This window comes from Dipodomys spectabilis, unplaced genomic scaffold, assembly GCF_019054845.1.
Source record: "Dipodomys spectabilis isolate Male_0828 unplaced genomic scaffold, ASM1905484v1 ptg000454l, whole genome shotgun sequence".
Taxonomy (NCBI): Eukaryota; Metazoa; Chordata; class Mammalia; order Rodentia; family Heteromyidae; genus Dipodomys; species Dipodomys spectabilis.
The window spans coordinates 1277093-1302526 of NW_024871131.1; the positions used below are offsets into that span (position 1 = coordinate 1277093).

At 37.7% G+C, this 25434-nt stretch overlaps 1 pseudogene; it reads left to right on the forward strand.

Annotated features, from left to right (window-relative positions):
- The first annotated feature begins 24979 nt into the window (after nt 1-24979).
- On the forward strand, nt 24980-25076 carry LOC122098040 (annotated as a pseudogene).
- The last annotated feature ends 358 nt before the right edge of the window (nt 25077-25434 follow it).

Below are 25434 nucleotides of genomic sequence, written 5' to 3' on the forward strand. Positions count from 1 at the left end.
GATCCAGAAAGAATGAAAATACACCATTAATAAGAAATGGAAAGACTTGGAACAAACTTATACGAAGAGAAGAAAGACAGACTCAGAGAAATATAGATTTCCTAATTTACCTCATTTCTTGTAGTAGAATGTGCCTCTAATTCTGCAAGTAAACACAGTTGGATGGTAAAAGAAAAAACATTACACTTAAACATGATAAATTTTATGGAATTCTAAACATTTATACGGTGAGATCAAGGGAGGATGCCCTTTGAATAGGATCACGAAGGCTCAATAGCTATATGAATATTATGATATAAAATAATGTTCATTAAAATGATCTCCAAGAAATGATGAGAGTTTTTTTTTAATATTTTGCTTTTTCCTTCTGTGTTGTGATAGTGTTATTTTTTTTTAATTTCTGCACCTTTGGTCTTATATGTAAGTTTGGAAAGTGCAAGGGGGAACACAGAAATGGAGGGACAAAGGGTGAACAAATGCATCAGTGCTACTCAATGGACACTACATTATAGAAGAACTATACAACTTTTTGGGGAGGGAGGTTGAAAGGGAAAAACTGGGAGACCAAAAAGAAAGAGGGGACACTGTTCAAAAAGAAATGTGCTCACTATGTGACTTAAGTAATTGCAACCCTTCAGTACATCATCTTTATTGTAGCCAGAGTACCTCAATAATATTAGATAAAATATGCTTTAAATTAAAAGTGGTATGAATGTAAAAAGAAACAAAGAAGGACATTAAATATTGATAAACTTTCCATCACAGGGATATAACAATTCTAAATACTCCAGAGCTCCCAAAATCATCAGACAAATTCTACTTACCCTAAAAACATGCATACGTCCAAATACATTGCTGGTTGCTTGAATAGATTATTCTTACCTCTGGACAGGCCATCCAGATAAAAATTTAGCAAAAAAAGTCAGAGCTAAATAAATACATTGACAAGCTATACCTAACAGATATCTACAGAATATTTCACCTAGCAGTGTCACAATATATATTCCTCTCAGCAGCCCATGGAACGTTCTCCAAAATAGATCATATCTAGAACACAAGAAAAATATGTCATAATTCAAAAATAAAAAATAAAATTACTCTTTGTATCTTGTCAGTCCACAATGGGACCAAGTTTAATCTCGACATCAAAAGAAATCACAGAAAATTCTGAAACTCACAGACTGAATAACACATTGCTAAATCATCAGTGACTCACTGAAATGATATGGAAGGAATTTCCAACATTTATGGAATTCAGTGGAATTGAACACACAAAATACTACTACCCCTGGGACACAATAGCACAGGCAATACTCAGAGAAAAATTTCTTTGAGTATATCATCAACAAATTAGAACAATATTGAACCAGCACTAATGATGCACCACTAGGTCCTTGAAGAGCAGGAACAAGCCAAACCAAAACCTGTATACAGAAATAATACAAATTAGATTAAAGAAATAAATGAATCAGAGTCTAAAAAAAAAACACAGTCATGATTGAATTTTATCTACTAGTAGCTCAAAAATTTGACAGATTAATGTCAACATAGCTTTTTTCAGAGATAGACTCACCCAGCCCAAATGAGTGAACAAAACAAACTTCTAAGATTCTAAGAAAAAACATTTTGTTTACCTTTTTAAAATAAATTTACTCTGTTGTTCTTATTAAGGTGATTTATAGATGGATTACAATTCCATGAGTCAGGTAATGAGTACATTTCCTTTTGTGAAATGTCTTCATTCCCCTCCCTTGTTCCCAGTCTCACCCTGCTGTCCCCCACCCATGTGTTAAATAGATAACTTTCATCAATGTTCAATGAATTCCATTGCTGCAATTTTTCACTCTTTTCCCTAATGCTCTGTGCCCACCTCCCCACTTTTCTGAAGACGTACAATGAATAGACCAGGCATAAGTTAAAGAAGACCAAATCATCACAAACTATAAACAACAACAAGCACAAATCCAAAAAGGAATTTTCTGTTTTCACGACTCACGGCCTGTTTAATTATGTCTATCTTGTTATTTAAATATAATTGCTTTTTATCATAAAGTCAATTCAAGGATTAAGGTGTGATAACATAATTTTCCTTTCTATTTAATAATGCTTTTTATTTTAATATTAAGGTTGAAAATAACCCAATTCAAGTTTTAGTGAAATTTGAAGGTTCAGATTTAAAGTTAAAGTTTCAAAATGGCTAATAGTTCCATTTTGGCAACGAAAATGAAAAACGCATGTTTTATCCTCAAGAATGTCATTATTTCATGTACAAAGAAGAAACTAAATGCAATATTAATTCAGTGGAAATAAGGAATAAAAAACTTATTCAATGCATCAATTCCATAGATCATATCTATTGATAAAATTAATAAAACTTGTTTTAAGTAGATTACTTAAGACATGAAGTAAGTGATAATTTTCTTTTCTAGGTGTAGTTGATATAGAAATCAAAGCCCAAAGATTCCAGAGTTCTGTGTGCTTGATACATGTGAATTTACACATATGCTTGTCTCATCTCAATATTATTTGAACTGAGAACCGGATTAGAATAAAAAAATCATGCAAATGTTTAGCTGTATTTTGTGAGTAATATGTTCGTTTTATATCTATTTTATTTGAAAAATCTGGAAAATTTATTTAAGTCACATCAACATTAATGAGAAATAAATATCTCCTAGCTCCTTAAAAGAGAATCAATAAAAAAAAGGAAACAACAAAGAAAAAATTGAACCCCATTTTGTACGTGGTTTTTGTATATTGTGGTGCTTTGCAAGTGTGGATTATGTGACTATCCCATGAATCTTGGCTCAAATCACAAGGGCTAGTAGAAGAAATTTTCAAAATCTAGAGCAGCTAACACAGCTGTAAAGTTGTTTGTAGGTTTCACTACAGTCACAGCTGGACATCAACTGTACAAAGGTACTAATACTACTGATTTGGAGGCAAGAATGTGATGAAAAACAAACTTTTATCTTCTTAGATGAAGTTAGAAGACCACACTTTAACAGCTTACTAAACGATCAGCCCTTTGAATAACAGTGCCATTTTTAAGGCACTCTAGATAATTGAAATCCTTCATCCCTGCACAACCATTAATGCCTTTCACAAATCATTGCCGAGGGCAATTTCTAGTTCTATTTGATATTTCAAATGGCTTAGGAGTGACATAAAAGTAATTCAATTTTTGAGAAAACTTAATTTAGATTAAGCAAACAAATCAGATTCAACTCCATAGCATACCCTTTAGGGAAAATGAATTAAGGAATAGGGCATGTCCTTTGTTATTTAATATTAGACATTAAGGCAAAATGCCAGAAACAGACTCTGCAAGACGGAAACAGAAGTCTTTGTTAAGATATATTAAACATTACCTAGGGACAAGTAATTTTACCTACATTTTCTATTATATGATGATATATTTTTGTCTGCTAATCAGAAAGACTCAAAAAGATTTTTAATTATGATATGAAAAATGCATCATCATGAATGAATGAAATCAGGAAGTAGATGACTCAGGAGCTGGTTGGTTCTGTTAAATATTCTCATTAGTTTGAATGATCTGATGTTTTTGTATGTGCAAAATTATGAATGTATTTTATGTCTGGACAAGAAAGTTTGATTATTAGATCATTGTCTGATACCCAATGTTAAGAAACTAACCTAAGTCAGAGTGTTAAATATATATGGGTGTGTGCGTGTGTCTGCAAGTTTATATTTAGACGGCAGTACCTTAATTCCCTCAGGGTATATACTTAATTCTATTAGTTATAATACATTAATGACAGTACATTAACATTTTGAGACATATTTATATGTTCCTATGATTGCATGAACAAACTAAAATTTATGTTTTGGCTATGAGTTTTTGAAATGTCAGCTGAAAGTATAAGCATTTGGAATCTTGAGAAAGATATCAATGGCAAACATTTCAGTATAGATCAATTTTAGACAACCTTTGCAAGGATCTGTAATTTATATGAAATGCAACTTTCATTGAATTTCCAAGGCTACAATATTCTAGAAATTTGTAGGAAAACCAGTTAAATTATGGAAACATAAAAGTAATGTGATTATTGTATACAGTTTTACATTTTAGTTTCGTCATGTAAAAGTACTATTTATTGCTTCTGTATAGGAAGGAAAACCGTAATTATTAGAATTTGTGCCGTATTTCACATTGGGAAACTTTGTCTGTATCAAAAAGTTTATTTCTTTTGTTTCTGCTTTCCTATTCATGATTCTGTTTCTCATAGTATTATTCTAAGGACTTTTTCTTTTTCCCAGTTTGGAGTTGAACATACCTCATGCTCTCAGTTTGTTTGCTAACAGTAGTCAGTCTACCATTTGAATCATGTATCCAGCCCAGAAATTTTTGTAGTTAATTGGAGAAATAACCTCATGAACTTTCCTCCCAGCCTGAAAACCATTATCCCTCGAGTCTCATCCTTCTTAATCACTAGGATTATAAATTTGAGTCATGGACCCCAAGAGTCAATGATTTTTCATATCTTATAGATTGCACATGTTTGCTAGTAGTTGTAATAATAAACTACCACAGATTGGGTTTAGGATTAACACTGTAAATACATTGCCTCTGAGTTGGTGGAACTAGAACTGCAAGATCAGAGTTGGCTTCTGATTCCTCTTTCCTTGGCATATTCAAAGCATTCTGCTAATCTTGGAGGAGACTTCAACTTAAATGCTACCTTTGAGATTCTGTTTCCATCTGCAGTCACTTGCTAAGACAATGGGTTTTTGATCTTTAGTATGATTTCAGTGGGACAGAACCCAACACATTACATATTACTTAATTGATAGAAGAAAAACTCTAATAGAAAATTATTTGTTTTGGGCATGGAAGTTATGGTTATACTGTACAAAATAGTAAAAGAGGTAAACGTTTTATTAAAGCTTGTAAAAAGAGTATGAAGTCTTGACGTTAGACATGCCAAATTCTTACATTGGCACACCCTTAAATTCCTAGAGGTACCAGAGGATTTAACCTGAAACCCTATACTTGTGAAACAGCATCTCTACTACTATCATACCTGCAGATTATAATTGGGTTGCTTACTTTGAGTTAGTATCACTATGCCTGGGCCTGCTTGGACTGCGGTCTTCTTAACACAAGCATAAAACATTGCACCCAGCAAATGGTTAGAATTTCTGAAACATCTGGAACATCTGAAACATTTGTGTCTGGGATCGCCTGAAACTGGAATTCTCTAATCTCTGTTTTCCAAGTAGATAATATTTTAGGTTTGAGCCACTTTAACCAATAAAAGCATACAATTTCAAAATATCTTGATATTGCATATATTTGTGCTTAAAATGTATGGCTAACCTTAATTTTCACCCGCTTTTTTTAGTACTCTGAGTTGAAAACATTGGCATTCTTGATATTAGTGGCTTTGTTTTGGATGGAATCCCATCTCAATCAAAAAATTCTTCCAAAAGTTTATGTCAATAATCATGGAAAAGAAGGCTTCAGGTTGGAAAAAACACACTGTTAATAAATTTATAAATGCAGTATACTCATAGTGTTAGTCAATGGTTTCTTTAGTGTGAGGAGGAAGGTAGAAATGTGAAAGATGTAAGGTCTCTGTAGAAATACTGTAGCTGTCACTTCAGGTTATCTTCCTTCCCTAAAGCTTGCTTTATTAAAACCCTCTGGGTGCATATTGGTTGGGCTGATGAGTAATCTTCTCCAGGAAATGAAGCTGCTTTTACAAGGCTGATGGTGTGGTAAATAAAGGAATGATCAGAATAAGCACTGATATTGTCACAGATTGAGCAGATCAGATTAACTGCTGAACAGCAAAACTAAGCAGAGTTTCAAGTCTCATTATTCACATTGGAACATATATAGATAGTACATAAACACATACATATAAATATACATATACATACATACATGAAAATTTAAATAACCAGTAGAATATATAGAAACTTGGTATGACAAGTGTTAATCTATATGAAATTGGTTGCAGGAAAGGTACAGTAAAATATAAATAGTTTAGCATAGATCTTGCATAGATTTTGTAAAGGATGAAAATTTTTCCTTCATTATACACTTTACAAATATCTTTAGAGTTCGGGGAAGATGGCAGAGGAGAAGCTGGAGGCTAAACAAGCTCTCGCATAGAAAGCAGTTTTAGTGTTCCAGTGAACAGTCCTAAGCCAAAGAGTCACAACAAGTGTGCCATCATAGGACAGGGAATTAGGCCAGAGAGGGAAAATCCAGGCAAGGAGACAGATCTGAGCAATTGCCAGCAGCCACCGCTGCGAGGCATTGGCCCTAGCCATCATACCTGCAACACAGAGAGTCTGGGATGAAGAAGCCCGATGCGGTGGTACAGCAGATTCTACTCAACACCAGCAAGAACGGACAAGGAAAAGACATCTTCATCCTGCAGTTCGCCGCAGACCAGAGAAGACCCAGGAACCAAGACTCGGCATGAGTAGTAGCCTAACGTCCTCACTCCTTCTCAGGGAGCAGAAGAGGGGAGGCCACCCCTTCCCTCCCACTACCAGAGATCTCCATCTTTGATACTGACAAAGCTCGGATGAGCTAGCTCCAACTCAGGCCTTGGAAAAAAACTTGAGTCATTTAGCAGGTCACAAGAACCTAACTGACCTGCCAGACTCAGCTGCACCAGGGAAAAGTCAGCCAGCTCAGGGGCAAGCCCCACGAGTGTCTTTCTTCACTGGGTAATCAGAGTCAGAGGCTGCTCCTCCCTTTATCAGTGTCAACAATCAATTGAAATTCAGTAAACAGAAACCCTGAGTGTGGCTCCAGGCTAGGCTCTGTGAGTTTCTCACAAACTAACTGCTGTTTGCTGAAAGGCCTCAACTCTACCTAGTCTCATCACAGCATCTCCAAGACTTGAGGAAATAGCCATCTCCCTCTTTTGTGATACTCAAAGCAGATCTCCCTCCCATTGAACTAACCTGGGAGGAGGATCACAAAATCTTGGGTAAAGCAGAGCGTTTTTCTGCCTGCTCAAACAAACTGACTTAAGCCAACCAAGCCACAGGAAAATCAAACACCACAAGCAGACCAGAGACTCCAACAAGAGGCTGGTAACAGACACAAGGGAGATGCAGCATCTTCCCACCTCTCCCAAAAAAAAAACAAAGAATTTTTTTCTTTTGTTATTTTTTGTACATTTTATAAAAAAAATTTTTCTATAACTTTTTAAAATTTTTAATTTTTACCTTTTTTGGAAAAAATTATTTTCTAGTAACTTTTTTTTCTTCCTTTCATAACTTTTATTTTTATTTTAGGGGTATATGTGTCTGCATTCTCTTTCTTTCTTTTTCTTTTAAAAGTTTATTTTATTTTATTTTTGTTTTTTTGTTAGCTCTACTGAACTTCTGATCTTTTCTCTTTCTTTCTCATTCTTTTCACCTTTTCTCCTCTTTCGTTCTTCTTTATGTGACTTAATTGCTGTTCTTCACATCCTCTGATACACCCATAGTCGATTAATAGACCTTATCCCACATTGTGTACACACTTAATCCAGAAATTTATTACTCAATTCAAAACTTCTTAGACTTAAATTCCTTAATAGCAGTAATACCTCTTTCTACCTATATAATATTTTAAGTATTTTTATTTTTAAGTTTTTCACATCTCCTTTATATTCCTCCCCTTTTCTCAATATATCCACGTTCTTCTCTGAATATTTCATATTCAAATCTGTATAATTTTTCAGCATTGCTATGTTAATTTTTAATTTTTACTTTTCTAAATTTTGGGGTCTTCTTTTTCCCCTTTCTCTTTCTTCTTATTTCTCTCTCTCTCTGCTTTCATCCTATCCAACCTATTTCCTGCTTTATTGTGCCTTAATCCATGATACATAATTAAATGGAAGCATAATTTAATACCTAATAACTATTAGTAATATATGTAATTTAATAATATATAGACATCACATTCAATAATTATATTTATATATTTAAATATACAGTGCAAAATACATCTACATCTTTATATATATATATATATATATATATATATATATATATATATATAGGTATTTGCAATAATTTACACACCTATACATTTATATATTGGCCACTCCTGGGGCTAGAACTCATGTCCCGGGAACTGCCTGGAGGTGAATTTTTTTGAGGCTGTGGTGCTTACACTGACCCCATGATGATTTGGGCATTCCAGGCCCTGAGTTCAAATTCCAGCAGTGGCAAAGGCAATAGGTGGAGTAAGAATCCAATGTTGACCTGTTTTCCTTTCTGTGGAAATATTGTGTCCTAGGTACAATATGTAACATTTATGCAAATACATATATGATATGTATTATACAAATGTATATAAATATTATTTTTGCCAGCTCTGGGCTTGGAATTCACACCCTGGAAATGCTCCTGGATTTTTTTTCTTCCAGGGGGTTAGCTTCCACTTCACCCAGAGCACAATAGAGTTACCCAGTTCCTGAGTTCAAATCCAGGTATGGCAGATAAAATGGCCTAAATTCCTAGCCAGGACCTTATCTTATTTGGGGGCAGGCACGGGGCTTGAACTCAGGTCATCACAACTCTGCCTCAGCCTTGATTACCCTAGGCTGGGGTGCAGCTTTTACACACACAGATGATCCAGGGATCCTAGGACCCGAGTTCAACTCCCAGCCCTGCAAAAAAAAAAAAAAAAAAAAACCAAGATGGAGGAAGAAATACCAGGAAGTTTTACTCAACAGTTTTACCTTTGTTTCCTTTGCACTGTGACCATCCTCGATCTCAATGACTCGGTTGAAATTGTACCTGACCTTGCATGGCCGAAGGCTGGTGGGCTCTCAGTGAAGCCTGAGCCCAACCCAGACAGCTCGGCCCTGGGTTCGATCATGGGAATGCCAACTACACACAGCTGAAGATCCTAAAGAACTCGTTCCTATCTATAGGAACACTAGTAGAATGTTTGACATGAACTAATTAAATTACTAATTAGCTAGTCTTTCTAGTATAAGATTGTACACAATAAATATAGGCCATTGATTAATTTAATTAATATTTTATTAAGTCTCCTACCATGATAAATTAATGGAGGTATAATTTGATACCAAATAATTGGTAATAATAGAATATATAAAAATAAGATATAGACATCATTCTTTATATAAAGTAATACACTAGAATCTACATAAATGTATGTCTCTCTACATAAATTTATTTATAGATGCAAATACATATACACACTCTGCAGTATACACATCTGCTTATATATTGGCCACTCCTAGGGCTTGATTTCAGGTCCTCAAATTTGCCCGACAACTTCACTCGCATCAGACTGCTGTGTTAACATTGACCCATTCATGAAGTGGGCCATCTAGACCCAGAGTTCAATTCACAGAACTCTCAAAAACTTAATCCTGGTGAAAGAAGCCAACTGTCCCACTTGCTTTCCTTATCAGTGAAAGTTCTGTGTCTCAGGAATGATGGATAATACATAGGCAAATCTATTCCCTATGTAATAGGATGTAAAAAAATTTATACATGTAATCATACTCTCTAAAATATATAATAAATACATAAAAAAAGAAAATGAATAACTACACTAACTGCAATATGCAGTAAACATGTATATTAAGTATAAATCAGGTATTTAAAATATATACGAATATTATTTTTTCGAGTGCTAGGGCTTGAATTCAGCCCCTGGGCACAGGCCTGACTTTCTTGTCTTCTAGCACGGTGGGCTTCCCCTTCTCACACAGTGCTGCAGATTTACCCAGACCCTGAGTTCAAATAACAGTCCTGGCAGAAAAAATGGTGTGAATTCCAAGCCAAGGAGCTCTCATAATTTTTAAAATATTTTTAATGTATATATGTATTTTCATTTTGTCAAGTACAAGGTTGAACTCAGGGCGTGGCAATTCTGCCTCAGCATTGATCACCCTAGATTGGGTTGCAGCCACTGGATCCACAGCCGAACCTGGGTTCCTGGGCCTCAATGGCTGAAAGGAAAAAAAAAAATTAAAACGACACAGAATAAAAATACAGAAACTTGCAGATGGCTGCCAGTTTTACATTTGTTTTCTTTTCAATGTGACCATCCTGGGTCTGAATGACACAGATGAAAAATGTTCATAACCTGGCATTGCTGAAGGCTGGCAGGCTTCTAAGGAAGCCGTAGGCCAACACGGCAACATAGGCCTTGTGTTCAAAGCCGGGTCCTGAACCCTACCAATGGAGGGAGATCCTAAGAGTCTCCTTCCTATTCATAGGAATACTGATGGAAGGTTATGAATGTGAAGTTTGAATTAGTTGTTCCTGAATGATACTACTATAAAATTAGAAAGAGATTTTAGAAGGCCGATGGATTTTAATGAATATTTGTGACACATTAAAAGAATACTATTAATTACATGGACACAATCATTTCGGAACAGTGATTGATTTAATTAACAATTCATTAAGGATGAAAACAGTAATATTATTTACATGGAAGCATAATAAATACCCAAGAATTGGTAGGAATCTAGCCTATATAACTGAATAATGTATACACATCTCTAGCACTCTATTAACATCTATATTTATTTGTGTACTGCCATCTGCATGTCAATATGTTCTTATTTTGTCAACCCCTGGGACTCTATCTCAGGTGCTGGAAACAGCTTATCAGCTCCATATGCCACAGGCAGGCGTGCTGATACTCACCCATTCATGAATTGGGCCTTCTAGGCTTTGAGTTCAGATGCCAGCATTCACAAAAATTGAATCGTGGAGTAAGAAGCCCATGGTGACACATGTTCTCCTTTTCTGTGAAAGTCCTGGGTGTCAGGTGTGAAGTTTCATACATAGGCAAATAATCTATATCCTATGTAACAAATGCAGTAAATATTCTATATGTAATAGCACTCAATAAAATAAATAGTAAATAAATGAATGAGACGAAAAATAAAATGAATAACTGCACTAAGCGTAATTTGGAGTCAACATACGGGGCTTGATCTCAGGGCCTGGACACCACCTGTCAGCTGAATTGGCTAGAGGCTGCTATGCTGGGAGTCACCCATTCATGAACTGACCCTTGTAGGCCCTGAGTTTACATCACACCACTGCCAAAAATTTAACCTTGGAGTGAGAAGTGGAGCATGACACATATTTTTCTTTCCTGTGAATGTGCTCGGTGTCAGGTAGGATGTATAATTCCGATGCAAATCTATATGCTATGTAATAGGTTGTAATAAATGTAAAAAGTGTCATAGATGGAAGAATTGTCACTATAATAAATGATAAGAGTATTGAAATAGTAGTGAATCCTTCTAGGATAAAATTAGGTGCAATAAGTATAGAGGTGCATTAAGTTTAATCAATATTTTATTAAGCATTAACAGAATAAAAATTGCATGGAGACATAATTAAATACCTAATTGGTAGTAACACATGATTCATACATAATTTAATTATATATAGATATGTGTCTCATGTATAAAATATGTAATTATATATATGGATGTATGTGCATATATATACATATATATATATATATATATATATATATATGTATGTATGTATGTATATCCCAGCAGGTCTGAGATTCAGAAAAATCCTGAGGTTAAACTGGGAACGGTGAGGGGAGCCCCAGAACATGCAGTGTCTTGAAAGAAGTCTCTGTGTTTTGAGCTCATTGTATTGAATACAAATTTCCTAGCTTGGTGCCATTCATCAGTGCTACTCAGGAGTTTCACCTATAGAAATACATACATACATAGACAAAGACATAGAAGTACAGGCTTTTTTTGAGGGAGCAGGTCCTGAGGTTGAACTATGAACCTAGGCGTTGTCCTCAAGCTCCTTTTGCTCAAGGGTAATGCATTAAGCTTGAGTCACAGCCTCATTTTTGCGTTTTTATGTGATCTCTTAGAAATAATAGTGTCATGGACTGGATTCAAACTGTGATTCTCTACTTCTCAGCCTCCAGAGGACCTGGGATTACAGTCAGCAGCCACTGTCACCTTCTTTCTTTTTTTCTTCACTTTTTTAATTTTATAATTTTTTATTATTGTGAAAACATTGTACAGAGAGGTTACAATTACAAGGGCAAGATAGTTTCCAATACTATCTCTTCCCCTCTCCACCCTCTACTCCCAGCCCCCTACCACCACCATCCCCACCCCAACCCCGCACCCCACCAAAGTTGTAAAGTTCATTTTTCGACATAATTTCTTGTATATCTCATTGTTGTAATGGGTCCACCTGTAAACCTATCTAAACAGTTTGTTTTTTCCCTTCCTCTCCAAAAATTATATCAATATCAAATACAGTGAAAGCAGGTCTTATACCCTGGGAGAGGTACATACAAATCAACAAAGAAATATGTTGGAAAAAAATTGCAAGAAAAAACAAAATATTTGAATCCTTATCTTGGGGTTCATTTCGCCTAATATCAACTTGTCTGAGAGTTTCTGTTTGTCTCAGACATATACTAGTTATTGCAAATAAGGGAAACCATGGGACTTATATTTCTTTGGTCCTGGCTTACTTCACTTAATATAATTTTTTCCAAGTCTTTCCATTTCTTAACAAATGGGGATGTGACATTGTGGCTTAATTGGTAGAACACTCACCTTGAGCTGAAGAACTGAGCGAAAATGACCAGGCCCAGTGTTCAAGCCCCACGACAGACAAATTTTTTTAATAGAAATTTACTTCTTTAATTTTATAATCTGGACAATCTGACTTCTTAACAAGGTTATTCCAATGGTTTGAATTTATAAGTAAACTATCCAATGTTTATTAGAGCTGTTTTCACTGAGAATGATTTTCTGTCTTCATCTCACCCTCTGGTCTGAGGCCAAAAGTGAGAAATGAGTGTCACAGTATTTGGGAGCAAATATCCACAGGACATGCCAGTTCTGCCACTTAGCATTGAGCTGAGGTAAATTTACTGTCTCAGGATGACAGGAACGAAAGTTGGAGTGATCCTCATACTGTCTGAATTTCTCATTTTACCTATAAAATGATCTAATAATTATGAGTGTTTTGTGTCTCCAACCTGAATTATCTAGAACCCACTAGTAGCATCTTCATGTTTCCATTTTTCTCTAGTACATCTTGAGATTTAGACTAAGAGTTTCTGTGGAGCAGCTCCTCAGCAAATCCCTGAGAAAAGCTACTTGAAACCTCCTCAGGAGATAGCCATTCAAAGCTATCTGAACAGGAAAGTCTGTGAGACACTTGTCTCCAATAAAACACCAGAGAACCAGAAGTGGAGCAGTGGCCCAGGGGGTAGAGCTCCAGCTTTGAGAGAGAAAACCGAGCAGGAGATACAAGCCAGACCAGGCAGGAAAGCCTGAGAGTTGCTTATGTCCAATTAATGACCAGATGGCTCGAAGTGGAGCTGTGGTGGTGGTAGAGCCTCAGCAATGAGCAAAACATCTCAGGAACACATCAGAGCCTGAGTTTAAGCCTTGGGGTGGCTACAAAAAATCAAAAAGAGCAGGCCAAGTTAATGTATCAGTGCCTACTTATGTGTGTATACATATTACCTCCCCGAGTGCAAACAGACCTATGCAATTCTTCTGCTTTTATTTACTGGTTTAGTTTTCAGATATGGTAGTTGCTCACACTGCATCATTCTCTTCATTTCAGGCCATTTCTTTTCTCTTCCAGGTTTCCAGGCCTTTGTCCTTATATGATGCACAGTTAAGCTCTCAGCAGCCTTTATTTACATTTTATTATGAGGCGAAGGCAGCAACAGTCACAAATCAGGTAGAAGAATGGAAGATCAGGATTTGTAGAAGTAACCGGTATTCAGAAAATTAAACTTGGGAACATGAAATGATTGCATACTTATGTATAAACTACCATTAAGAAACAATGAGGAGGCTGGGAGTATGGATTAGTGAGAGAGTGCTTGCCTAGCATGCAAGAAGGCCTGGGTTTGATTCCTCAGATGCACATACACAGACAAGGCCAGAATTGTTACTGTGGCTCAAAGTAGCAGAGTGCTGTAGACAGTGCTCAGGCCTTGAGTTCAACCCAAGAACTGGCAAAGAGATAACTAGTTAGGTAGGTAGATAGAAAGAAGGAAAGAAAGAAAGGAAGAAAGAAAGGAAGAAAGAAAGAAAGAAAGAAAGAAAGAAAGAAAGAAAGAAAGAAAGAAAGAAAGAAAGAAAGAAAGAAAGAAAGAAAGAAAGAAAGAAAGAAAGAAAGAAAGAAAGAAAGAAAGAAAGAAAGAAAGAAAGAAAGAAAGAAAGAAAGAAAGAAGAAAGAAAGAAGGAAAGAGAGAAGGAAAGATAGGTAGAAAGATAGATAGGCAGAAAGATAGGTAGAAATATAGATAGAAAGTTGATAGATGGATCTGGTCTTAGATATCTTGAGGAAAGAAGGGAACACTTCCCAATCATGAGGCCTTCTGCAGTGTGCCAGGAAACCAGCATCGCCTTCACATAACCACAGAGCAGGAAGACTGTCTCTGTCCCATTTCTCAGGCAGCCAAGAGCCCCAAAGTCAAGAGAACAGAGCCAGGTTCTAACTCAGGTGCCTGGAGACAGAGGAGAAACAGCCCTGCCTCCCCTTGGACTGGGGATTTGCATTAATGATGTGGAGAATGAAGCAAGGAGAATAGACTGGCAGAGGTAGAAGAAGGGTCTTCAATCCTGACAGATGGAGAGTCAAAAACCCACTCCCTAAGACCAGAGAGCAGGGTTTTCTACTCTGTTCCTCCCTTCTCCCCCACTAAACTGGCTCTGTATTAGTAACGTAAAGATAGCCTGAGGCTCCCTTCACGTGAAGGAGGAAGATTAATTAGTCATTGTTTGAAGGGGCTGAGAAAAGCCTGACCCTGGTGTAACTCTAACAAATGTTTCAGGTTTCATTGCTTCCTGTGCCTGGAATGAATGAACTGGTTTTGCAGCTCACTTCATTGTTGAGTGTGTACATTCTGCCTCCTAATGTGTTCCTCGGAATGGCCCAGTTCCTTAGTGGCTCACAGGCTGGTGTGCTCATGTAGACCCATTGGGCAGTTGGGCCACCTAGGTCCAAAGTTCAAATCCCAGCACTGCCAAAAATTCACCCTGATGTGAGCAGCCAGTCATTGCACCTGTTTTCCTGTGCTGTGCAAGTCTTGGGTCTCAGCGAGGAGGGAGAATTCTCTATAGGCAACTCTATAGCCATGGGAATAGGTTGTCATCCAGGTCAACACAGTTATATCTCTCTATTGGTCCTTCGTCCACCCTGCGAAAGACAGATGGGGTCCAAGGAAAGAGAAGTGTGCTGCTCATCCATTCCCCAACCTCCCTTAGTCCCAGAGACAATCAGATGCAGTGGAGAGTCAAGGCAAGCAAGAACTTGTTTATTATTACATAGCAAGCCTTTTTAAAGCAAAAGACTTCAGAGCACGGAGGGGGAGGAAAAGAAACCAATCAATCACTGTAAAGGTCACCATATCATATGCTTTTCACCTGGGGCCCAGGGTTTAATTGGCCCTAGTGCTTCTGAACTTTCCCTGCCATTCACGAGCTGTTCAGGCACTGACATCACTTTGCTTAATAATGGTAGGCAATCAGATTTTAACATAAACAACTCGGGCTCTGCCCACTCACCTTCCTCTCAGCGTCATCTTTGCTGCTCATGTGCCCCACATCTATCATCCTATTCTCAAGAAAATACACAATACATCAATGAATAAGACACAAAATAAAAAGAATGACTATATCGAATGCAAGATGCTGCCCAACCATGTATGGAAATACAGATCCTATGTTTAAATGATGAATTTATGACTATATTGGCCCCCACCAGGGCTCCATCTCAGGTCCTGAGAACAGCCTAGCTCCTTAGTGCCTCACAGGCTGGTGTACTGACCATGACTGATTCACGAGTTGGGCCAGGTAGGCCTTAAGTTCAAATCTCAGCCCCAAAAGATTCACCTTGATGTAGAAGCCAATCAATCCACCTGTTTTCCTGTCCTGTGAAAGTCCTGGGTCTCAGTGGGGATGGAGAATTCTATATAGGCAACTCTATAGCCACGGGAATAGGTTGTCATCCATGTCAGCACAGTTATATCTATCACCATACTCAATAAAATACACAATACATCCCTGAATAAGACACAAAATAAGAAGAATAATTACACTGAATACAAGATGCATATCACATCTATAGGTAAAGAGAGATCCTATGATTACAAAAGGTGGGCTTGCTATTTTGTCCAGTGTTGGGGCTTCAAATTAGGCTCTGGACCAGGCCTGACATTCTAGTCTTGAAGGATGGTGAGCTTCCCCTTTCCCCAAAGTGCAACAGAGCTACTCAGACCTCAGTTCAAATCCCAGCATTGACAAAAGATTCATTCTGTTGTCAGAAGTCAGGCATTGCACATGTTTCCCTCTGCTGTGAATGTCCCGTGTCTTAACTAGGATGGAGAATGCATAGACAACCCTATAACCATGGGAACAGGTTGTCATACATGTCAGCACAGTTATACCTGTCACCATACTCAGTAAAATAAACAATAACTCCATGAATTAGACACAAAGTAAGGAGAAGAGCACCGAATGCAAGATGCTGTCCACACATGTATGTAAATATAGATTCTATATCAAAATTCTGAATTTGTGACTATCTGGCCCTCCCTGGCACTCAATGTCAGGTCCTGGGAACGGCCTATCTCCTTTGTTGCTTACAGGCTGGTGTCCTCACCTTGAACCTTTCCCCAACTGGGCCTGCTAGGCTCAGAGTTCAAATTCCAACACTGCCAAAAGATGAATCCTGATGTGAGAAGCCCATCGATTCACCTGTTTTCTTGTCCTATGAAAGATCTGAGTCTCAGCTAAGATGAAGAATGCATGGGAAACCTTATAGCCAAGGAAATAGGTTGCCATCCACGTTAGCACTGTTATATCTGTCACCATTCTCAGTAAAATACACAATACTCCATGGATAAGACAGTAAATAAGGAGAAGAAGTACACCAAATGCAAGATGCTGTCCACACATGTATGTAAATATAGATCCTATGTTTAAATAATGAATTTATGACTATCATGGCCCACCCTGGGATCAATGTCAGATCTTGGGAATGGCCTAATTCCTTAGTTGCTCACAGGCTGGTGTGTTCTCCTTGAACTATTCGTTAATTGGTCTCCTGCCATTTGGAAGTGGCAGGACCAGGATTCCAAATGTGGGCTCCAGCTCTCACCACTTAAACCTCAGGATAGGGAACTCACCAGTCTGTCCAAAAACATCAGCAAGACCAATGATTAACCAGGCACCAGTGGCTCTCACCAGTCCTCCTTGATACATACAAGGCTGTTATAGGAGGATCATGGTCAAAATCACCCTAAGCAGGAAAGTCCTTGAGACCCCTGTCCAACTTGTGCCAACAAAGCCAGAAGTGGAGCGTGTGGCTCCAGTTGTAGAGGGCTAGCCTTGAGCAAAAGCAGCTCATGCACTGTGCCCAGATCCTGAGTTCATGGTCCGGGACTGGCAACAAACAGACATACAGAACAATCTGTGCAGGCATCCAGCTAAAGCAGGTCACCCTCTTTTCCCCAATTGGATTGGACAGCTTTCCCTGGGAAAGGGGCTGCTGTCATCTTGATTCTGCCAATTCTGCCTGCATCACAGGATTCCAGCCTCACCTACATTATTTCTTGGTTCTTTCTGACCAATGGGATAAAAGAATGGTGGCCACGCCCACATTCCCTGCTGCCCTATAGTACTGGGATTCCCTCTGTTGGTTGAAACCACTACCAGCAGTTGAGGAAGCTAGAGGTGGCTGAGTGGTAAGAGACTCGAGGCCTAGGAGAGGCCTTGGTCAGCCCCACCACGTGCCCACCCCTGCCCCGGCCCCCTCACCACCTTCCACTCAGCACAGCGTTTCAAACTTGGTGCTGCTGGCTCAGAACTGCAGTGCCTCTTTGGAGTCCTCAGTCAAAGGTGCAATGGTGTGCTGCCAGCCATCTTGTGGCCCTGATCTAATCATGGCACCCCTGTCCTCTGCTCTGGGGCTGAGTGTCTACCATGTCTCTTCCATCGCTGCTTGCCCTACCCAGAGCAGTTTCCAATAGCTTCTCCCAGCAGCATATGTGAGTGGCCACCACATAAGCCCGTATTCCACGACCCCATATCTCCTCTCCTCCCAACCACCGTGAACCCTGCCTGTCCCATGCCCCACAGTCTGGCCAAGGCCCTGCCACAAATGCACCCAAGGGATGGGGGTAAGTGTTGGCCCGAGGATCCCACTCCCATCCCTAGCAGTCAGAGTCCCAGGAAACGGGGAGATGCAGGGTTGGGTGAGGAGTGGGCACAACAGAGCCCCTGACCTGGATTAGTGGGAGCCACACAGAGGCGTATCTGCACCCTTCCTCTCCCTGGTGGGAACCTGGTGTCTTTAGTCAGAGTTTGAGTGCAGCATGTTCACACCTGCCTTCTGGGGTCTTTTCCTTTTTACTTGGGTGGAGGGTGTTGGATTATGAAGATAGACCCCCCCTTGCTGTGTGAGCCCTTGTCTTCTGTGCTGGGTCACCCTTTCACTTGAAGAGGGTCCCAGAAAAACCCAGTAGGGAGGTGAGGGTTCCGGTGGTTAGAACTGATGTGAATATCTGGGAGGAACGCTCCCGCCCCAACACACACACATACAACTGGCCTGTTCCCTCCTCCCCAGCTGTCAACAGTTCTTGTGGGTGATCACATTTTCCGGCTCTGCCAGCTTCTGCTGGTGCTCCCTGTCCATTTGGTCTCCAACAAACTCAGGAGAGGCGCTGCTCTGAGTTTATATGTGTGTGTGTGTGTGTGTGAGAGAGAGAGAGAGAGAGAGAGAGAGAGAAAGAGAGACAGACAGGCAGACAGACAGACAGACAGACAGAGGCAGAGACAGAGACAGACATAGACAGAGAGAAAGAAAGAGAGAGACAGATCATCTATCTCCTTGTACAGCCTGATGGTGCTCAGGTGAGTGATCAGTTGGAAAATTGCAGGTGCTTCATGTTGCCCGGGATGGCTATGAGCCATGATCTTCATGTCTCAGCCTCCTGTGTAGTTAGGATTATAGGCCTGACCCACCAGCACCTGGCTTAAGTGTAATTCTGATCTTCCTTCTTTCAATCTCTCTCCCTCATAGGAACTGATTTGACTGGGTGCTGGAGGAGGTGGCCCAGCGTCCCCAAGTGGCTGGAACCAAGGTTTACCTCTCATTCTGGAGGTGGGTTGTGGGTCAGGAGCTGTTTCACTCATTCTGTTGTACCAGGTCCATGAAGTAAGCCCCTCTGTGCCCTGGCTAGACCGTGACGATCATTCATTGTCCATCTAGCCTTACTGGACTTAGTATTTTGTTCTATGTACTTTTCTAGCAAAAATTTCTATCCAAAATTATGATACATAGTCACCTAATGAAAATGTAATGCCATCTTAAGAAAGTCATTAAGGGCTCTGGGAATGTGGCTTCATGGTATGGTGATTGCCTAGCATGCATGAAACCCTGAGTTCAATTCCTCAGTACCACATAAACAGAAAAAGAAACACTGGAAGGGATGCTGTGCCTCAAGTGGGAGAGTGTTCCCCTTTAGAAAAAAAAAAGCTGAGGAATAATTCCCTAGCCCTGAGTTTAAGTCCCAGGACTGGCAAAACAACAACAGCAACAAAAACAAAAACAACAGCAACATTTAGTTAGTAAATGAAAAAAAATAAAGAACCCATACTTGGAATATATAATTGCTCTTTCCATACTGATACCTGACAATAGTCCCTAATTCATGTACGTTACCTATATTAGGATAGTGTGTTGAAAAAATGTTTTGTTCATTAGGTCACAGCAATTAATGCCAGGAATGTGCTTAGATGTCAGGTGAAGATTAATTCTGTAAATTCAAAGATTCCAGGGTTTTGAGTGGTCACTTCTAATCAGAATGAGAAAGGGAGTCTAAGTGAGATTTGGAAACCTTCTTGGCCAGTCTTGGCACCAAAAAGGCAGAGGCTAGTTAACAGTTGTGACAGAACAGAAGGAATAACTCCAGATGGAAGGAATAAATGATAGTAACTAAGATATAGCAGAAAGTGTTCCAGGGAATCATTTTCAGTTATTGAAGAACTTGTTGTCACCTAGGAATATTCCTCGTTGCCTTTAGCATTCTAAACCTCTTAAGCTAGTTCTTAATCTCTGGGTGATAAATGTATCTCCTTCTATGCTGTTCTTTCATACATGATCTCCTTTGCTTTCTAATAATCTGTCTTTCTCTTTCTCTATGAACATTTCCTGACACAAAATACACCTACACAGATGGAAGAGGATGCTAATGCAAGGGTCTCATAGCTCATAAGTCATTAATGTAATAAAATGGAAAAAGAGGACATATTTATTGCTACCTCTATTATTCTGATAACCTGCAATGTCACATCATTTGATTCAGATTTCCATTCTTTGTCTACTTAGTGTCATTAACTGCACTAAATGCAAATATGATAGGGGTGCTGGTGGCTCATGCCTGTAATCCTAGCTACTCAATAGGCTGAGACCAGAGGATTGTGGTTCAAAGCCAGCCTGTTCAGGAAAGTCCATGAGACACTGATATTAATTAACCACCAGAAATCTGGAAGTACTGCTGTATCTAAAGTGGTAGAGTGCTCAATTTGACCTGAAGAGCTGAGGGACAGCACCCAGGATCAGAGTTCAAGCCCCACAACTAACAAAAAAGTGCAAATATGACTTTAAGTTTCCCCAAAAGGAATGATGACATCAACAGTAATTTTGTAAGCAGAGAAATAAATTCCAAAATGATTCAGTGCACCTACTTTTGCTGAGTTTTTAAAGTTACGGCTTCTTTGCTGGACATATTCTCTTCTTTTAAAAATTGTCAAATATTAGCTTTATAATAAATTTCATCTTATATTTCTTGGTTTAAGACAGAAGTCCATACAGTTGATGTCACTTGGGTTTCTTAATATCTTAGTTCAAAGCCAACCCAGGCACAAGAGTCTGTCAAACTCTTATTTGTAATTAAACACCAAAAAATCCAGAAGTAAAGTTTTGGCTCAATTAGTAGAGTACTAGCTTTGGAGGTAGGTGGACAGAAAAGACAATTGATCAGTTACAGGGTCCAGCCTCTGAGTTCAAGCCCCAGAACCAGCACAAACTAAACAAACAAGCAAATAAAAGAAACCCCAGGTATTTCTTTGGGACCCTACTTAAAGGAGTACTGGTCTGAGAAGAGGCTGCTTTTGCTGATCATACTCACTGCAATCTGCTTTTTTGGAATCCTTATTGCTATGGAGAACTCAGGACCAGACTAAAGGAATTGATAACTGAATCCTACAACAAGAGAATCAGCTCAGGAGTGAAACATCCACTCATAAGACACGTTAAAGCCTCCATATCTTTGTTTCTTTGCAGTACAATACTTTTAAAACAACATTATTTCTTCTTCTTCTATGCTGGCCTTCAAATGGCACATTGTTTACTTTTGTAATACTCTCAACTAGAAGATTACAGACAAGTTTATGTGAGTAAAGAAGACACTCAAAACAGCCAGATTCCTTCAAGCCTCAAATTCTTTTCTTGTACAGTAAAAAGGAAAGCAAAAGTTCGCTTGAACTTTTAAATTCCTCTATGTTCAATTCCTCTCCTGGGATCAGTTTCCACATCCATTAACAATAACTTTCACTTACTTCCAGTAACAATCTATGGTAATATGTTCTTGATCTTGTTTCTTCCATAGTATCTTTAAGCTATCAAGTGTAGCTGAGGACAGGACTATCCAGTTCAGACAAAGAGAACTCGAAGAAGAAAGATAAGGTTTGCAGCAGATGTAGGTGATTTATAATCTTAGACAATCTACTTAAATCTGTTGAAAATTCTCCCCTACCCCAAACTGCCCTCTTTTAAAAGCTTTGTTTGCTTTTCCCAAGACTGCCCTTCATTAACTATTTAAAATTTTGAGGGATCATATTCATACTCTCTAGAGATTGATGTTTGGTTGTGATTTTTATGTGTTTTTGCTTTTTGTGTTTTTTCACTGAATTTCAAAAGGCTGTGCAAGTGTGTTACAATTAAATATATCAAATTGTCCCATGCTCCTGGATCAGAGTCACTCCTTCTATCATTCCTACCCCTTCTCCAAGATTTAGTTCTGATTTAACACTTCCTTTATCGCATGTGTACATTGAGTATTATAGCTGTACTTTCCCCTTGTTCTATTTTTCTTTCTTTATTGTGAAAATACTGTACAGAGGGGTTACAATTACATGGGCAAGATAAGGAGTACATTTCTTATCAAGTATGGTAGCCTCCGCCTTTGTTTCCCCTTCCCATCCTCCCCTCGACCCCCACACAATCTTCCTCCCCCCCCACCAAAGTTGCAATTTTTGTTTTCAACGTAAGTACTTGTACATCTCCCTTGTTCCATTTTTCATTAATTCTATGTCTTTACTATTATTCCTCTCTGGTTTCAAATTCCTAATAGTCATTCTGTTAAACTGTCTGTTGATATTTTGACAGGTTTATATACATTCCATGGAATGTCAATGCTGCATATACTTGAACTGTTGTCAGCTTTTATTTCCATAATTCATTCATCTGCAATAACAATTTGCAAGTCTGGAGACGTGAAACACCTAGACATGCTGTTATTCTCATCCATTTGGAAGATTCATCTTTAGTCAACAAGAAAGTTTAAAAATGGCTTAGAATGTATTCCTAACTACAAATTTTTATAAATGGCTTTGTAAAATAGTGTGTGATTATTTAACTTAACATGGGATAATACTTTATTCTATGTATGAGTTTTGGAAAAAGAAGTAAACTAAAATTTACTACTATAGAGAAATATGATAGAAATGGAAGACAGATTTTATGTCATATCTCTGAAGAGTATCCAAATTCAAGACATAAAGTCATATTTCTTACTATGTTAGACAGATAGGGAAAACATAAAACAACATATGATAAGGCAATTATTTGTGACTTTTTAAAATGTACCTTATTAAGCGATGAAATTTAATATATTAGCTAACTTTTGGGTTTGAAATATGGGAGGCTGATCTGTTTAACACATTTCTGGAAGGTACCTACTGAAAAACAAAAGTGGTGGGTTGTACTATTTCTACAGTTTAATAAATGGTGGAACCTATTTGGCATTAGTGCTGGGTAAATAAATCAACTCTATTTAACTTCCTCTCTACACATAAAAAACTTGTAATGTCACTAAATATCATCTAATTGTCAAATATTATTTTGGAGAATGTGATTTTAAAAAGTTTATTTGAAAAGGAATACATTTTCAGGAGATTAAATGCATGTTAACATTGGTTTGAGTGTGACAACATTTTTATAGCACAGAACCAAGTTGTACTGAAGTACCTGTGTTTTGAAGCACTAAGGAGCTTTTCAATTAATGTTTTTCTGAATTACATTTGACCTCTAAGTCAAGTTTTCCATGACTTGGTAGACCAATTATGGATCTATTTTTCCAGGAACTATTTTTTAACCAATTTATGCTGGACTGAAATCTTTCATTAATCATTAGAGGAGAGGTACTAAAAATAATCTTATGACACTTTGAGATCTTGTTCACTCATAATGGCTGGTCATCTGTAAATTGAAAATTTGAATTACAGTATATTCTCTCAGATTTTGTGATCTCATCCTTCCTTTTAAGTTGCCTTGAATTTCACAATTGCTTACTGCTAATTTCTGCATCTCAAGAAATTGGGTCCCTGAAATATAGGAAATGAGAAATTGAGATGGGTCTTGAATTATTTTCTGTTTCCATGATGCATGAGAAGCAGAGTAAAATCCCTTATAGATTAGAGGAAAACATTGTTTTTTACCATGTGAATTCAGAAGATCAAGAACACTTACAAAGTATCACAAGTTTATACCGAAGACATGGTACTGATAACTTTTATATTCTAAAATATTTTCTAAACCTAATTATTCATATTCCAATTGTATTTATTGTAATAAATAAATATCAATTTGCCAAATTATCAACTAATTCTAGTAAGTTTCACTGTGTGAAATATGAAATCAGCACATATAAATATAAAATAGATAACTATGTATAATATAATAAAAAGGCACATGTTTTGCATTGTTCTGTTGTGGTTAGGGTTTCAAAGGCAACTATGTTTCAAAATATTATTCTATTTTCTCTAACTTAGTGTTTGATAGAGTTAGACCTAAAGCTTTACCATTTGTAAATTTATAGCCTAGAAGCAAGAGGAAACATGGTGATTAAAACATTAACAATTTAAGGCCTAATAATGAGGAGAAACATAGGGACTTCCACTGCAACTATGAAAATATTTGATGATAGAAAGGCAGTAGTGTAATTGCTGCATGGTTGGATGGTAGACAGGCCAGGACATTAGGTAATAAATGCATATGAACAATTTATTCTCCCCCTTGTCTTTAGCTACTTTTGAAATGGTAGGTAAAATAAACCATTATATTTTTATAAATACGTTCTAGTCTGAACAGTTATGTCTGAAATGTTCATCTCTCTATGATCCCTTGTAACTAAGATTTGTTTTGTTCAAGTAAGACAATCTAGGGTGTCAGGGTAAGATATTCTGGTTGGTCTGCTCCTACATGGAAGAAGGGTAAAGCATCAGGGAGATATTTGTGCCTGTAAGACCTCATTTGGGAAAATTTCAGCTGTAGAGGTTTAGAAGTAGCTCTTAAGCAAGGCTTACTTTCAATCCATTAGCTCCACAAAGGTAACTCAGTTAGATAAATAAGTACTTGAAAAAGCCATCACCTTTGGACCTAGCTATACATTCTTGAAATTACAATCAAATACCAAATGAAAAAGACTTAAAATAATTATTGACACAAAATATTTCAAATATGAGCAATCGACTGAACAATATAATTTTTTCCAGTATTCACAGAATTTTAGGGAAATAAGATCAATCGCATTGTTAGGAACAATAAGGTTTCCTTGTTACAAATAGGCACCCAAGGATATAAGCCTGTTTAAAGATTGCATCATTAACTACTTAAATTTAGAGGACACTACATGCTTCAGCAACACGTATACCCAAATTAAAATACAGAGATTAACATGGCACTTGCACAAGGATGATATGAAAATTTGTGAAGTATTGCATATTTTTCATTCTTCAGATTCAAGAAATGAAAAACAGTTATTAAAAAGCTGATTACAAAATTACAAATGTAATAATACATGTAATTCATATAATTAAAAGTTAGTTTGACCTCAGTGTATAAAATCTTCACCTTAGAAAGGCCTTTACATAGCATAACCTTTACAAAACTGTTGAAAATAGACAACTTTGTCACTTTCTCCAAAGAAATAAAATAGTATAAGGACCTAGGAAAAAAAGAATCTTAAACTGTTTCTATCTGGAATGCAATCTGAAAGGACATACAAATGAACCTATATATTATAAAACAATGTAGAATTTAGAGTATAACTAGGAGAGAATAAAAAAAGATTATGGACATTATACA